The 14,973-nt window shown below is 45.6% G+C and overlaps 1 protein-coding gene across 2 annotated transcripts in view; it reads left to right on the plus strand.

The window, feature by feature from the left end:
* LOC308675886 (stonin-1-like) overlaps positions 1-14,973 on the plus strand; it is a 30,525-nt gene continuing 15,552 nt past the window's right edge. For both annotated transcript variants that reach the window (XM_081341501.1, XM_081341502.1), the window contains exon 1: positions 1-161. The gene's annotated coding sequence lies outside the window, so the exon portion shown is untranslated. The remainder of the gene's footprint in view (positions 162-14,973) is intronic.

Here is a 14,973-nt window from a genome sequence, read left to right on the forward strand (position 1 = left end):
TGGGACCGGGCCAGCTGGTGAGGAAGTGAAAGGCGGCGGCGGCAGCGGCAGCTGATTTCTCCCTCCTCTTCCTTTTCCTTCGCTTTTTCGCCGGCAGCAGCTCTCTCATTCTCCGTCTGGCACCCAATTTGCGGAGCCCCGAGGGAGCAACACTCAAGCCGGTAAGAAGGGGGCGCAGGACGCCGCGTTTGGGCGTCTTTCTCTAGGGGAGGGAAGAAGGCATCTGAGTGGGCAAACTCGAGGGTGGGGTTAATGTCTCTACCTCGAGGTAGTGCGGGGGGTGGGGGTGGGAGAAAGGCAGTTTTGTGGAAAGTTAGGGAAACGCCGTTTCTCGTGCGTTGACCTCAAGGTTATATTTCCCCATTCCATCTGTATCGTGCGTTAACATTCCCGGGGACCGGTAACTTTGGGGAGAAGGCTCGGTGCTTCTGGTTAAATGCGCTCCAGGTCCAGAAACCGCGGTGGCCACGTTCGTGCTGAAGGACCGCAGGACCAGCCCAGCAGAGCCCGCTTCAAAGACTTCGCGGAGAGGACTGAAGCCCGCCCGCCTTACTTCGTAGAAACCGCTTTGCTGCTACGAAGTAGCTTTTTCCTCTGGCCTTGGTCGCGTCGGCTTCCTTTGAATGCCTCTTAACTTAAAATCAAGAGTTTTGCCGCATGCTGGCAGGGGAATTCTGGGAGTTGAAGTCCACACATCTTAAAGCTGAAAAGTTTGAAAATACTGACTTAAATGCTTCTTGATTCAGGATGTACATCTGATTCTCTGTTAATCAGAGTGGTCATATTTAGAACGGGAGGGATAAATGCAACTTTAACAAAGTAATTTATTTCTCTGTAAATGACCAGCTTCTTGACTTCTTGTGTTTCCTAATTTCTAGTTCCTGAACATTCTTATTTTCAGTTAAACGTAGAACAGCTGACATTACTACTCGTTTACCAACTCTGCTATTGGCCTAATATTGGTAGAATTTCATCCTAAGAGTTAAATATAATATTATAGCTGAAGCAGTTTATGCAATCTATTCACTTTGTGTGTTTTGAACAACAGTTCCATAAGACTGACATTCTGGTTAGTTGGGGTTTGAAAATTGTAGTCCAGAACATGTGGAGGACATCTTGTTGCCTTCTGGATTTTTGTTTCCATGCTTCAGTCCAGAAAGATAAAATGGCTCTAGTCTAAAAGTAATATTTATCAATGTCACTATAAAATGAAAAATTATACACTGAACCCACTTGTTAAATTCATAGGTAATGCCAAATTCTGAAAAAGTTCAGTGGCACTGCCATAAAATAACTGTCATGAGGGCATGGCTTTCACAAAATGGCTGCCATGGGGATGTAGCTATTCACAAAAGGAACTGGACCAATCTTTAATTTATATAGTTCTGTAAAATAAATTCAGTGTTCCTGGTCTTTCTTTGTATTCTGTTGTTCTTTCAAAACAGAAATGTTTGTATACCAAAATACTGCATGTTTACAATGAGTGCCTTTTGTTTTCTATTTTTTTGTTTAAAAAGATGCTGCTTTGAAGAATTTAAAATGAATTTGATCTGGTGCCTAGGAATTTTTAAAAATAATTATTATGAAAACATATTTCTAATCCAAGAATTTCTTCAAAAAATCAAATTGTTTCCTCTTTGACATTTACTTAGGATCTGTTCACTGAGACACTATTTCTGTTATAGGTAACTGTAGCTACTTACTCCATTTGCAGAATATGCCACTTTGAAAAAGAATCTAATATACTTTGTGACAGACAGCTTTAAAAATATTTCTGTTAGAAACTCCCACATGTCATCCCTGCAGAGAATTACTGAATCAGTGCTACATGGTGGTAATATCCAGTTATATATCTCCACCCTGGGCTGTGCAGGTGATATTGTTGCCTGGAACTTGTGAAGGTCTGGATGGGGAAGGAGGACTCTGGTTCATCCCTGGCAAGATGCGATAGCTTGTTTTTGGCTTTCCATGGCCTGCTGATGTGTCATTTTATACTCTGGATGGGGGAAATGATAGTGGACTGAGGGATTGGAGAGATCTCCTACGCACATGACTACTCATCAAGGAGCAGGTGGTAGCCATGCCTAGAGAAAGTCTTTGCACAGATTCATCTTGTCTGCCAATTGTCCCCTTTTCTGGACCAGGAAGTCTTGCACATGATCACTCATGCCTTGGCCACTTGGCTAACTGTGTAGCATGCTGTCTATGGGGCTGCCCTTGAAGACCACCTGGAAGTTAATAACTGGTACAGAATTGCAGTGTTTCTGGTTATCATCTTTAAAGCTCTACACGGCATGGTGCTAGGTTATTTGAAAAACTCCCTGATGGTTTCTGCTTGTTTCGACAGTTCCAATGGAGTAGTAGTGCTCCAGGTCCCATTCCACAATTTTTCCCATCTAGTGGGACATGAAGCATGCTTTTTCCACGGCAGCCTTTGCTCTATGGAACTCTTCCCCTTATGATTTGGCAGCCACTCACTCTCTTGACCTTCCAGAAAACTATGAAGCCTGATTCTTCCCCAAGTACTCAGACAGGGTGACTTGGAGCCTGAAGATATTAGTGCTAAGTGTATTGATGGAAATTGGCTGTGATGCCAGGTTTCTATTCTTATTATTTTCTGTTTTTATCTTTTGCTTGATGTGTGTGCACGTACATGCATGTGTATGTATAGTTTCTAAGAAAGTTGTCTTACTAGTCTTTTAAATAAAATAAATATTTATTCCTTTAGACATTGATAGTTTCAAAGGTTAATAGGATATTTGAAATACTGATGTATTGGGAAACCCTCTTTCTTAGTTTATCTCTCAACTTTGCATGTTGTATTTTTAATCTAGATCAGGGGTGGGGAACCATCCCAGTTCAGGAATTCTGGGAGTTGAAGGCCATAAGTCATAAAGGGGCCATATTTCCCCACCTCTGGTCTAGATGAAAGGAGGATAATCTGGGTAAGTAAAGAAAATACACGCATCAGGTTGCAAAGAGCTGACTTTCATAAGAAGCAATTATTTTGTGGGGAGCGCAAAGGGGACCCAATAATAGTAGAAAACAACATAAAATCTGTTGGGAAATAAAAATTTCCAAAAATAGATTCATTTCCAGTCCCAGGTATAAGAGGTGAAATATGTTCCCCTCCAAAATTTAATAGTTAGAAATATGATATCACTGCAAATTCCATTTATCAACCATAATAGGATTTCCTTTGAAGAATTCTGGGCTGGTGGAACAAGGTAAGACATTTGTAGTTTTTGTTGCAACATTAAATATACCACGAATACTCTTCTAGTGAAGTAAGGATAGATCCAACTAGAGCAGGGGTGTCAAACTCAATTTCATTGAGGGCCGCATCAGCATTGCAGTTTCCCTCGGGGCCGGGTGGGTATGGCCAGGGTGGGCGTGGCCTACTGGGTTGGTGTGGCTAGAGTGCATATGGCCTACTGGGTGGGCGTGGCCAGCTCTACATCGTTCGCATCAAGGTTGCCTATGGGGGCCTGGACAGGAGTGGGACAGATCTGAGGGTCTCTGGCAAAAGGAGGGTCTCTGGGCCAGGGCCAAGGCAGTGGGGGCCGTTCCCTCACTGTTTCCAGGATGGCTTCGCGGGCCACATGAAACCACTTTGCGGGCCGGATCTGGCCCCCGGGCCTTGTGTTTGACATGTCTGAACTAGAGTAAATCAATTCAATTTTAATTGAAATTTTGCATTGTTCTTGATTACATTACAAATTGAATGATATCTTAGATTTATTTTTCCTTAATGTGATTTTTATAAATTGTGGTATGCAAACTTTTAAACTTAGTTTTGTTCTGTTTCATAGAAATGGTAACACAGTATTGGGCTGGGCTGGTGAAGAAACAATTTTGTGGATACACAAAGCCAATTTCTGACTATCAAGTTACAAATCTTAGGCATAAATTCTCAACTGGCATAAATAATCAAACTTCAGTGTAGTTGATGCCATTGCAAAGTTTTGAAGGAACATTTCTATAGTGCTATGAAAAAGGTTCTGGAAAGTTCATATTCTTCAAATGCATTATGATAGGCTTGATTGCTTAAATATTAGTTAATTGTTTATACAACAATAATGGAGAATGTTTGTTTTGCCTATGAGGAAAGGACAAAGGTTTGGGGTAAAGTTTTTTTTCGTTTTGTTTTTGCAAGTTGCTGAAATTGAAAGTGCCAGCATTTTCTATTGTCAGACATGACTTCTTGTGGTTAAAACAGTCATAAGGGTTGGAAAAAATGACTGTTTTGATTGCTGTTTGACATTCCTACTCAATTGCCAATTTTCTTGTTTTTAAATCAGCCTTATTATTAGGTACTGCTTGGATTTTTGAACTATAGTCCAGATATTTATTTCTGCTTTTCAGTGTTTGTGGCAGCCGTTCCCCAAACGTTTATTTGCTATCTGACAAATACATTATGTTTTTCAACCCACCATGCCTTGAAGTGGTGCTTGGTAAAACATTGGGATGGCCAGCAACTTATATTTTCTTGCCAGTACTTATTATACAAGAATGTGGGCAAAACCACAAAAGAGTCAAGAAAAGCATATTCATATACAGTTGCAAGAAAAAGTATGTGAACCCTTTGGGATTATGTGGGTTTTTTTGCATGAATTGGCCATAAAATGCACTCTAAACGTCATGTAAGTCACAACAATAGAAAAACACAGTCTGCTTAAAATAATACTACACAAACATTAGCTGTTGTCATGTTTTAATTGAACATAAGATGGAAACATTCACAGTGCAGGGTGGAAAAAGTATGTGAAACTTTGGACTTAATAACTGGTTGACCCTCATTTGGCAGCAATAACCTCAACCGAATGTTTCCTGTAGTTGCAAATCAGACCTGCACAACGATCTGGAGTAATTTTGGACCATTCCTCTTCACAAAACTGTTTCAGTGTAGCAATATTCTTGGGATGTCTGGTGTGAATCACTCTCTTAAGGTCATGCCACAGCATTTCAATTGGGCTGAGGTCAGGACTCTGACTGGGCCACTCCAGAAGGCGTATTCTGTTCTGTTGAAGCCATTGTTTTGTTGAATTACTTGTATGCTTTGGGTCATTGTCCTGTTGCATGACCCATCCTCTGTGGAGCTTCAGTTGGCGGACAGATGGTCGTACGTTTTCCTGCAAAATGTCCTGATAAACTCTGGAATTCATTTTCCCATCAATGACAACAATTCCTCCAGGCCCTGAGGCAGCAAAGCAGCCCCAAACCATGATGCTCCCTCCGCCATGTTTTACAGTGGGGATGAGGTTTTGATGTTGGTGTGCTGTGCCTTTTTTTCTCCACACGTAGTGTTGTGTGTTTTTCCCAAACAACTCAATTTTGGTTTCATCTGTCCACAGTATATTTTGCCAGTAGTGCTGTGAAACATCCAGGTGCTCTTTTGAAAACTTCAAATATGCTGCAATATTTATTTTGGACAGCAATGGCTTCCTCCGTGGTGTCCTCCCATGTACTCCATTCTTGTTTAATGTTTTCTTTATTGTAGATGTGTCAACAAAAATGTTAGCATGTGCCAGAGATTTCTGTAGGTCTTTAGCTGACACTCTAGGATTCTTCTTTACCTCATTAAGCATTATGTGCTGTGCTCTTGCAGTCATTTGTACAGGACGACCACGCCTAGGGAGAGTAGCAACAGTGCTAAACTTTCTCCATTTGTAGACAGTCTGTCTTACCATGGACACATGAACATCAAGGCTTTTGGAGATACTTTTGTAACCCTTTCCAGCTTCATGCAAGTCAACAATTCTTGATCGTAGGTCTTCTGAGAGCTCTTTTCTGCGAGGCATGGTTCACATCAGACAGTGCTTCTTGAGACCAGTAAACCCAAAACAGGTGTGTGTTTTTAAAGGGCAGGACAGCTGTCAGCAACACATCCAATATCATCACACTGATTGGAGTCAAGGTTGGCTCACTCCTGGCTCCAATTAGCTCTTGGAGAAGTCATTAGGCTATGGGTTCACATACTTTTTCCACCCTGCACTGTGAATGTTTCCATCTTATGTTCAATGAAAACATGACAACAGCTAATGTTTGTGTAGTATTATTTTAAGCAGACTGTGTTTTTCTATTGTTGTGACTTACATGACGTTTAGAGCGCATTTTATGGCCAATTCATGCAAAAAACCACGTAATCCCAAAGGGTTCACATACTTTTTCTTGCAACTGTAACTTTTGCCAATTTAAACTGTATAGACATGTAATATCTGTAAGAAACAGTTTTGGGCTACCCAGAGATTCATTAACATTTCATTTTATTAACTATAATAATAAATGAAATATAGACTATTGTGAAGGTAGAGGTTTTAGAGAAACAGATGTAGGAAAAATATTTTAAACTGTAATTTTGAAAAAGGGAAGTGTCTGGTTTCTGAATAAGATTAGATGGTAAATGCAGGCACAGTTAGTTTGCCTTTGTCAGAAGCTCAGTGTCATGTGGCCGCAGGATGCTGCAAAAGGCCATAAATACGATTGTGCTGCCAAACACTTGAAGTTCAGACACAGGACCATTAGAACTTTAAATCTGGGTTGTAAGTAGCCCCAAGATAGGTCCATTATAACTTCAAACGGTTGCTAAGTGACTAGTCATAAATGGATGACTATTCATATATTGCTTTTTATGGGTTCCTGTAGCTCTCATAAGTTGTGGATGAGACAAGAACTAGGCAGATATATTTTCATAAATAATCCTCAAGAATGTTTATAGATTATAATTTATTTATTTATTATTCATTTATTATATTTTTATACCGCCCTTCTCCCGAAGGACTCAGGGCGGTGTACAGGGCAATAAATATAAAAACAGAATACAAAAGTTAAAAAACGATTAAATATAATGCCCAAATTTAAAATTTAAAACAATAATTAAAAACATATTAAAACCCCAACCCTAACCCATCAAACCAGGTCAGATTGCTCAAATAAATACGTTTTTAGATCGCGCCGGAAGGAGCAAAGGTCGGGGGCCATCCGGAGCTCAACCGGCAAGCGGTTCCACAGGTCTGGCGCGCCCACAGAGAACGCCCTCCCCCTGGGGGCCACCAATCGGCATTCTTTGATCGGAGGCACCCTGAGGAGGCCCACTCTGTGGGAGCGCACTGGACGGAGGGAAGTTGACGCCGGCCGCAGGTGTTGCCGTAGGTAATCCGGACCCATGCCATGTAGGGCTTTGTAAGTCATTACCAACACCTTGAATCTCACTAATGATGATGATGCTATCTGTTCAATCGTATCTGATTCTCAGTGATTCTGTGGACCAACTCTTTCCACCTTTTCTGATTTTGTACAGCTTTTTTTTAGTAGTTTTCTACTCTAACTGGCCTTGGCTTTGATAGTGTCTAGCCATCATATTTTTTGATAGCCCTTTTTCCTTTTACCACTGACCATTCTGGATAACTGCCTTTTCCAGTGACTTTCAGTGCATGGCCAAAATAAGGCAGGATTTTGTGATTTTGCCTTCCAGCAATATGTCTAGTTTCATATGCTCTAGTACTTGGTTGTTTGTCATCTTTGCTGTCCAAGGAATGCATAGGTATCTTCTTCAACAGCACAACTTGAACAAATCAGTGTTTCTCCTGTCTAGTTTTTTCATACTCCTGCTTTTGCAACCAAAGAGACCTATGGGGAATACAATAGTATGGATTAATCTGCATTTAGTTGTCTGGCTAATGTCCTTGCTTTCCCATACTAAATCCATATTTATCCTCATAATGACAAAGTGAAAACAGAATTTTAGAAATGTCTGTACATTTATTAAAAAGAAAGAACTGAAATATCATATTGGCATAAGTATTCAGACCCTTTGCAACAGGGGTGTCAAACTGTTGGCCTACAGGCTGGTTGCATCATGTGGAGGCTGCGCCCACCCCAGCTCCAGAAATGCGAAAAAAGTTGCAATACGTCGTGACACATCACATGATGTGGCAAGTTTGAAACCCGTGCTTTGCAACAACACTTGAAATTTAGCTCAAATGCCTTCCAGTTCTCTTGATAGTTGCTGACATGCTGACATTAAGAGCCTTGGTGGAGCAGTGGGCTAATGCCTCCTTAAGTAACACCAGCTGCTTGCAATTAGTGCAGGTTCGCATCCCACCAGGCTCAAGGTTGACTCAGCCTTCCATCCTTCCGAGGTAGGTAAAATGAGGACCCAGATTGTTGGGGGCAATTAAGCTGACTTTGTAATAATGCCGCTGGGGTGTGTGTGAAAGCCCTAATAAGCAGGCATATACATAGAATGAAGGCTACTGCTAAGCTTGTAAGCCGCCCTGAGTCTTCGGAGAAGGGCGGGATATAAATGGAATTAAAATAAATAAAATAAAAAATGTTTCGACTGTGGTAAATTGATTGGACATGATTTGGAAAGGCACATATCTCTCTGTAGAAGGCCTCACAGCTGACAATGCATACTGTAGCAGAGCAAAAGCAATGAGGTCAAAGGAACTGCCTGCAGAGCTCAGAGACAGGATTATTGCAAGGCACAGATCTGGGGAAGGCTACAATAAAATTTCTGCTGCACTGAAGTTTCCTAAGACCACAGTGGCCTCCATAATTCTCAAATGGAATTATGGACTAGGACTCTTCCAAGAACTGGTCACCCAGTCAAACTGAGCAATTGGGGGAGAAAGGTCTTAATAAGAGAGGTGACCAAGAACCCAATGGTCACTCTGACTGAGCTCCAGACATCATGTGTGGAGATGGGACAGAGTTCTGGAAGGATAACCATCACTGCAGCCCTCCACAAATCTGGGATTTATGGCAGAGGGGCTAGAGTCTAGACCAGGGGTAGGCAACCTCGGCTCTTTTATGACTCATGGACTTCAACTCCCAGAATTCCTGAGTCAGCATAGCTGACTTGGGAATTCTGGGAGTTGAAGTCCATGAGTCATAAAAGAGCCGAGGTTGCCTACCCCTGGTCTAGACGGAAGCCTCTCAGTGCAAAACACATGAAATTTACAGACATTTTTAAAATTCTTTTTTCACTTTGTCATTATGGGGTATTAAATATAGATTAATGAGGAAAAAAATGATTTTCAACAACTGTAGAATCAGGCTGCAGCATAACAAAATTGACAAAAATGAAGGGTGTCTGAATACTTTCTGAATGCACTGTATGTTTATTTTGTCTAACATGTTTTACATTTCTTATTATAGATAAGATTCTATATCTCTTGGCTGCTATTTGTATTTAATTTCTTTTTGTACTATGTTTTAATTGTTTTTACAATTTTTCACTGTCCAAAGTCACTAGTTTGAGGTGGGTGACTATATAAATCAAATAAAGAAATAAAAATAAATGTCATATACAGTACAGAGGGAGAAATTGGAAAGGTTTGCTGGGTCATGAAATCTTCCTCCTCAAGAAATTACGGTAACTTAGTTTCAAAATTTGCTAACTTTGTTTTTAATATCTCAGACATTACCCGTCTAGTTGCAGTTCCATCACTAAAATTCATATTGTTAAAACTGAGGTTGGGTCCTTGTTTAGATTTAAAGAGCACTGGAGTAATATGGCTACCTTGTCTTATGGTTGTTTTCCTAATTTAAATTGTATATGACATCTCCATGTTATACTTGTGTAAAACACAACACTATACATGTATAATGCTTATATACTGTACAAAGTTTCAAGAAAATTACTTTTAAATTAGGAATTTATTAAATTTATAGGCTGGCCACCTCCCAGCAACTCTGGGTGGCTTACGGATTGAATTAGTTGAGTTGAAAAAGTTAAATCCCATCTTCAGTACCATGGACTTGTTGGATCTCAGGATCTTTGTGATTGCTTTTAACTACTTATTTATTCAATTTCTACAGTCATTATATTTAAAAATGATGGAGAGAATGTTCTCCTATATCACACCTTATTTCAGACATGTCAAACACAAGGCCCGGGGGCCAGATCCGGCCCGCAAAGTGGTTTCATGTGGCCCGCGAAGCCATCCTGGAAACAGTGAGGGAACGGCCCCCACTGCCTTGGCCCTGGCCCAGAGACCCTCCTTCTGCCAGAGACCCTCAGATCTGTCCCACTCCTGCCCAGGCCCCCATAGGCACTCTTGATGCGAACAATGTAGAGCTGGCCACGCCCACCCAGTAGGCCATACACACTCTAGCCACGCCCACCCAGTAGGCCACGCCCACCCTGGCAATACCCACCCGGCCCCCTGACGGCAACCGCAGTGCTGATACGGCCCTCAATGAAATTGAGTTTGACACCCCTGTCCTATATCACACTTTATTTGGTTTCTGTGGTCTTGATTTTTTACCTTCATATATATGCTGTTGTAAATATATTGTTGTATAATGTGTATTGATGGATTTTCTTTTAAAGTAAAATGCTTACTTGAAATCAAGGCACTCTGATGATGGTAATAAGTTATTTGAGGATAGCAATATAAAATGGAAAAATGGGGAATTGAGTCAAAGAAATCCCTGGTATTTTTCAACTTTAGGAAATGTTTTTGTCCTTTTTATTTTTTGTATGAAAAATATGGCATATTTTTCTGTATAAATAGTTGTGGTAAGGAAAAAGTAAAAATAGTTTGTCTGCCATTGCACGGTGCAGTCAGAAGTTGAACTTAAGTAATAGTTGGAATGTAAGTCAGACTAACAGGAAATTCCAAGCTGACTGGCATTTCATTCTTACTTAATACATGCATATAAACGTCCAATCCTTTCTCAGATAATATTTATTTATTTATTTATTTATTTATTTATTAGTTTTTATAAACCGCCCTTCTCCCGAGGGACTCGGGGCGGTGTACAGAGGAAGGAATGTATACAGATTGAACAATAAAAATAATAAGAAACACTAATGAAAACAAACTGGGACCCCAATTAACGCTATCATGCCAGGCCGGACTGCTGGAACAGGAAAGTTTTTAAGTCGCGACGGAAGGTACGGAGGTCAGGGGCCATCCGGATTTCGGTTGGTAAGCTGTTCCAGAGGGCTGGCGCACCCACTGAGAATGCCCTCCCCCTGGGGGCCACCAGCCGACATTCCTTGAGCGGTGGCACCCTGAGGAGGCCCTCTCTGTGGGAGCGCACAGGACGGTGGGGTGCTGACATTGGCAGAAGGTGCTCCCGTAGGTAGTCCGGACCCAAGCCATGTAGGGCTTTGTATGTCATTGTTAGCACCTTGAACTTCACACGGAAGGCAACCGGAAGCCAGTGCAGCGCACGGAGGAGAGGTGTGATATGGGAGTATCGGGAGGCTCCCAAGAGTGTCCGTGCCGCCGCACTTTGCACCAGTTGAAGCTTCCGAGTGGATCTCAAGGGCAGCCCCATGTAGAGAGCGTTACAATAGTCTAGGCGAGAGGTCACAAGGGCATGGGTGACTGTACGTAAGGAATCCAGGTCCAGATAAGGCCGTAGTTGGCGAACTAGTCGAACCCGGGAGAAGGCCCCCTTGGTCACAGCTCCTATGTGGTCTTCCAGGGAGAGCTGCGAGTCTAGGAGGACACCCAGGTTGCGGGCCCTATCAACAGGGGGAAGTAACTTGTCCCCAATGTTAAGCAGTGGGACGTTCTGAATATCCTGACTTGCCGGTACGTACAGCCATTTAGTCTTGTCCGGGTTCAGTTGAAGCCTGTTTCTCCCCATCCATTCCCGGACCGCTTTCAGGCAGCGGGACATCACGTCTAGGGCATCACTGATATTGTTTGGAGTTGAGATAAAAAGCTGGGTGTCATCAGCATACTGATGGTACCCTACTCCAAAACTGCGAATGATCTCACCCAGCGGTTTCATGTAGATGTTGAACAGGAGAGGCGAGAGGACCGACCCCTGAGGGACTCCGCAAGCGAGAGGCCTCGGGGTCGACCTCTGTCCCCCTGTCAGCACCGACTGCGAGCGACCCTGGAGAAAGGAGGAGAACCAACGCAGAACCGTGCCTCCCACTCCCAGTCCCCTGAGGCGTCGCAGCAAGATACCATGGTCGATGGTATCGAAAGCCGCCGAGAGGTCTAATAAGACTAGGACAGAGGAATGGCCCCTGTCCCGGGCTCTCCAGAGATCATTCATCAGAGCGACCAATGCCGTCTCCGTGCTGTAGCCCGGCCTGAAACCCGATTGGTACGGGTCCAGATAAACCGCTTCATCCAGGATCTGAGGAAGTTGGTGCGCCACCACGCTCTCAACAACCTTCGCCAGGAAGCGAAGATTGGAGACTGGACGAAAGTTATTCAATGAGGATGGGTCCAAGGTGGGCTTCTTGAGGAGAGGTCTCACCACCGCCTCCTTCAAGGCGGTGGGGAAGTGATCCTCACTCAGAGAAGCAGAGATGACCGCTAGGAACCAGCCTCGTGTCCCCTCTCGAGCTGCATAGGCCAGCCAGGAAGGGCACGGGTCCAGTAAGCATGTGGAGGAGCTCAACCTTCTCATAATCCTGTCCACTTCCTTAGGAGTTACAGGATCAAATTCTTCCCAGATGACGTCGACAAGACTGTCCATGTCTTGTTCTTCCATCTCAGCCCAGTTGGAGTCCAGGCCAGTTCGAATCCGAGCAATTTTATCCAGCAGATATTGACCAAATTCCTCGGCTCGACCCTGCAAGGGTTCCTCCCTCACCTCTTGGTTTAATAGGGAGCGAGTCACCCTGAACAAGGCAGCCGGGCGGTTATCTGCGGACGCGATGAGGGTGGAAAAGTAGTTTGATTTTGCCACCCTTATCGCAGCGAGATAAGACCTGGTGAGGATTCTTAGTCGCAATCGGTCGGATTCGGATCGACTGGATCTCCAACGGCTCTCTAGGCCCCGTCTCCGACGCTTCATCTCCCGGAGCTCCTCGGTGAACCATGGGGCTCGCTGGGATCTGCGCCGGGTCAGAGGCCGCAAGGGTACAACTCGGTCCAGAGCCTCCGTGGCTGCCTTTTCCCAGGCTTCCACTAAGGCATCCGCCGAGCTGTGAGCAGGGGGTGCATGCGTGTCCCTAAGCGCTGCCTGGAACTTATCAGGGTCCATTAGGCGCCTAGGGCGGTACCATCTGACTGGCACCGTGCACCCACGGTGGGGGGTGGCAAGGGGGAAGTCTAGCCGCAGGAGGTGGTGATCGGTCCATGACAGGGGCGTAACAGTTGTGGCACCCCCACCGATATCATCACGCCACCGTCCAGACAAGAACACCAAGTCTGGGTTGTGGCCTCTCTCATGAGTCGGCCCAGAAATTATATGCAACAGGTCCATGGCCGCCATGGAAGCCATGAACTCCCAAGCCAGTTCGGACGATCCTCCCAGGGATGGTAGATTAAAGTCGCCCAAGACCATGAGTCTTGGGAATTCAACCACCAACCCTGAGAGGACATCGAGTAGCTCGGGTAGGGCCGCCGCTGCACGATTAGGTGGTAGGTACGCCAGCAGCAGGCCCAACTGCGCCCCTGGGCCGTATCTCAGTAGGAGAGACTCACACCCGACCATCTGAGGGACGGTGGTCTCTCGCGGGCTAAGGGATTCCCTGATGATAACTGCCACTCCCCCGCCCCTCCCATGAGCCCGGGGCTGGTGCAGTACCTGGAAACCTGGCGGGCAGAGGTCAACCAGAGGAACACCCCCCTCTGGGCCCAGCCAGGTTTCCGTGATGCAGGCCAGGTCCGCATGCTCACTCTCCACTAGGTCACGAATGAGGTGAGCTTTGTTAGCTACGGACCTTGCATTCAGGTAGACCAGCCTTAGCATGGGAGGGTGCGCACCTTTGCTCCCGGGTCCTCCGGGGGAGAACAGAGGGTCGGAGCGTCTCACCGCTTGTACAGAGCGGAGATGACACTCCCGGTGACGATACGGCCCTCTGTCTGTGCACCTTCTGCCATTCCCCACCATCCTAGGGATGGGACGTTTGTCAGTACGCCACTGGGTGTTATCGGCGACTGGTCCTCGTTGTACGCCGTCGCGAACGGCCGTGGGCCTGGCATGCGTTATGGTGGCTGGAAGGCGTGCCTTTCCCGCGCAACCATAGTCTTCTCCCTCCCCCCTCCCTAACCCCACAAAAAACTTAACTAAGAACCTAATCAGGGGCCTCTTGTTGGGCTTATGCTGGTGGCCCCTGACCCTGCCCGGCCATCTCTCAGAGGCCCAGTGATTGGGACCGTCATCAAGATTGGATGTGATGCAGGCGGGTCGCACCCAGGAGAGTGGGGAACCCCTGAGGGCGTGCAGTACTGTGCTAGAGTATTGAACGAGCATAGTCACAGGTGGTTCTGGGAAGGCTGTCCCCTGGATGGTGAAATTTGCAGGAGGGTCGAGTCGGGTAGGTGCGTTTCTGGATCGTCGCCCTGCCACTGCCACTTGGCCGGGCGAACCCCCAGAAGCAGGCCACTCCTCATCCTCTCACGATGGGTTGTGTCTCTGCTTCCGGAGGTGGTCCAGAACGTACTCTGGGTGAAGCATACCCCATAGAGCTCTCACCTCTATGGGGTTGCAGGTGTAAGGCCCAGCCACTCTGCCACCGTGGCTAGCACCCAGGCCCGTTATGTCCTGTGGGGAGAGAATGGGCAAGGATGGTGGAGAGTGGGCAGAAGGCAGGATGGAGGGATCCACTAATTGGCGTCAGCTCTGGTGGTTCAGCCGACCAAACAGTTCCCTCCCTGATCCTCTGGGCGTTGTTCCCGGCCGCAGCTCCATGGCCCCTATTGGTTGGGGACCGTCCGGAGCGTGGCCTCCCAGAGGTATGGGAGTCTCTGGTGTCATGTCCCTGTTGTTGCCGTCTCCGGTCAAGGTGTCTCGATGAGGTGGCTCGGGGTGTAGGCCGCAGATGCCTCGCCGCCGCCGCTACCGCCGCTGTCTGAGGCCCCTGGGCAAAAACGGTCTAAGGCCCAGAGAGGCTGTCGCCGCCGTCTTCGCCTTCGTTGCCGCCGCTTCCGTCGCACAGGGCATAGTCGTTGGCACCCATTCGGGGCGGCTGGGAACGGCTCAGAGTGCAGGCCGGAGACGCTACGCCGTGTCCATTTTTGCCGGCGTCGAGGGATCCTGGTG

The sequence above is a fragment of the Vipera berus genome (genome assembly GCF_964194415.1).
Source record: "Vipera berus genome assembly, chromosome: 1".
Taxonomy (NCBI): Eukaryota; Metazoa; Chordata; class Lepidosauria; order Squamata; family Viperidae; genus Vipera; species Vipera berus.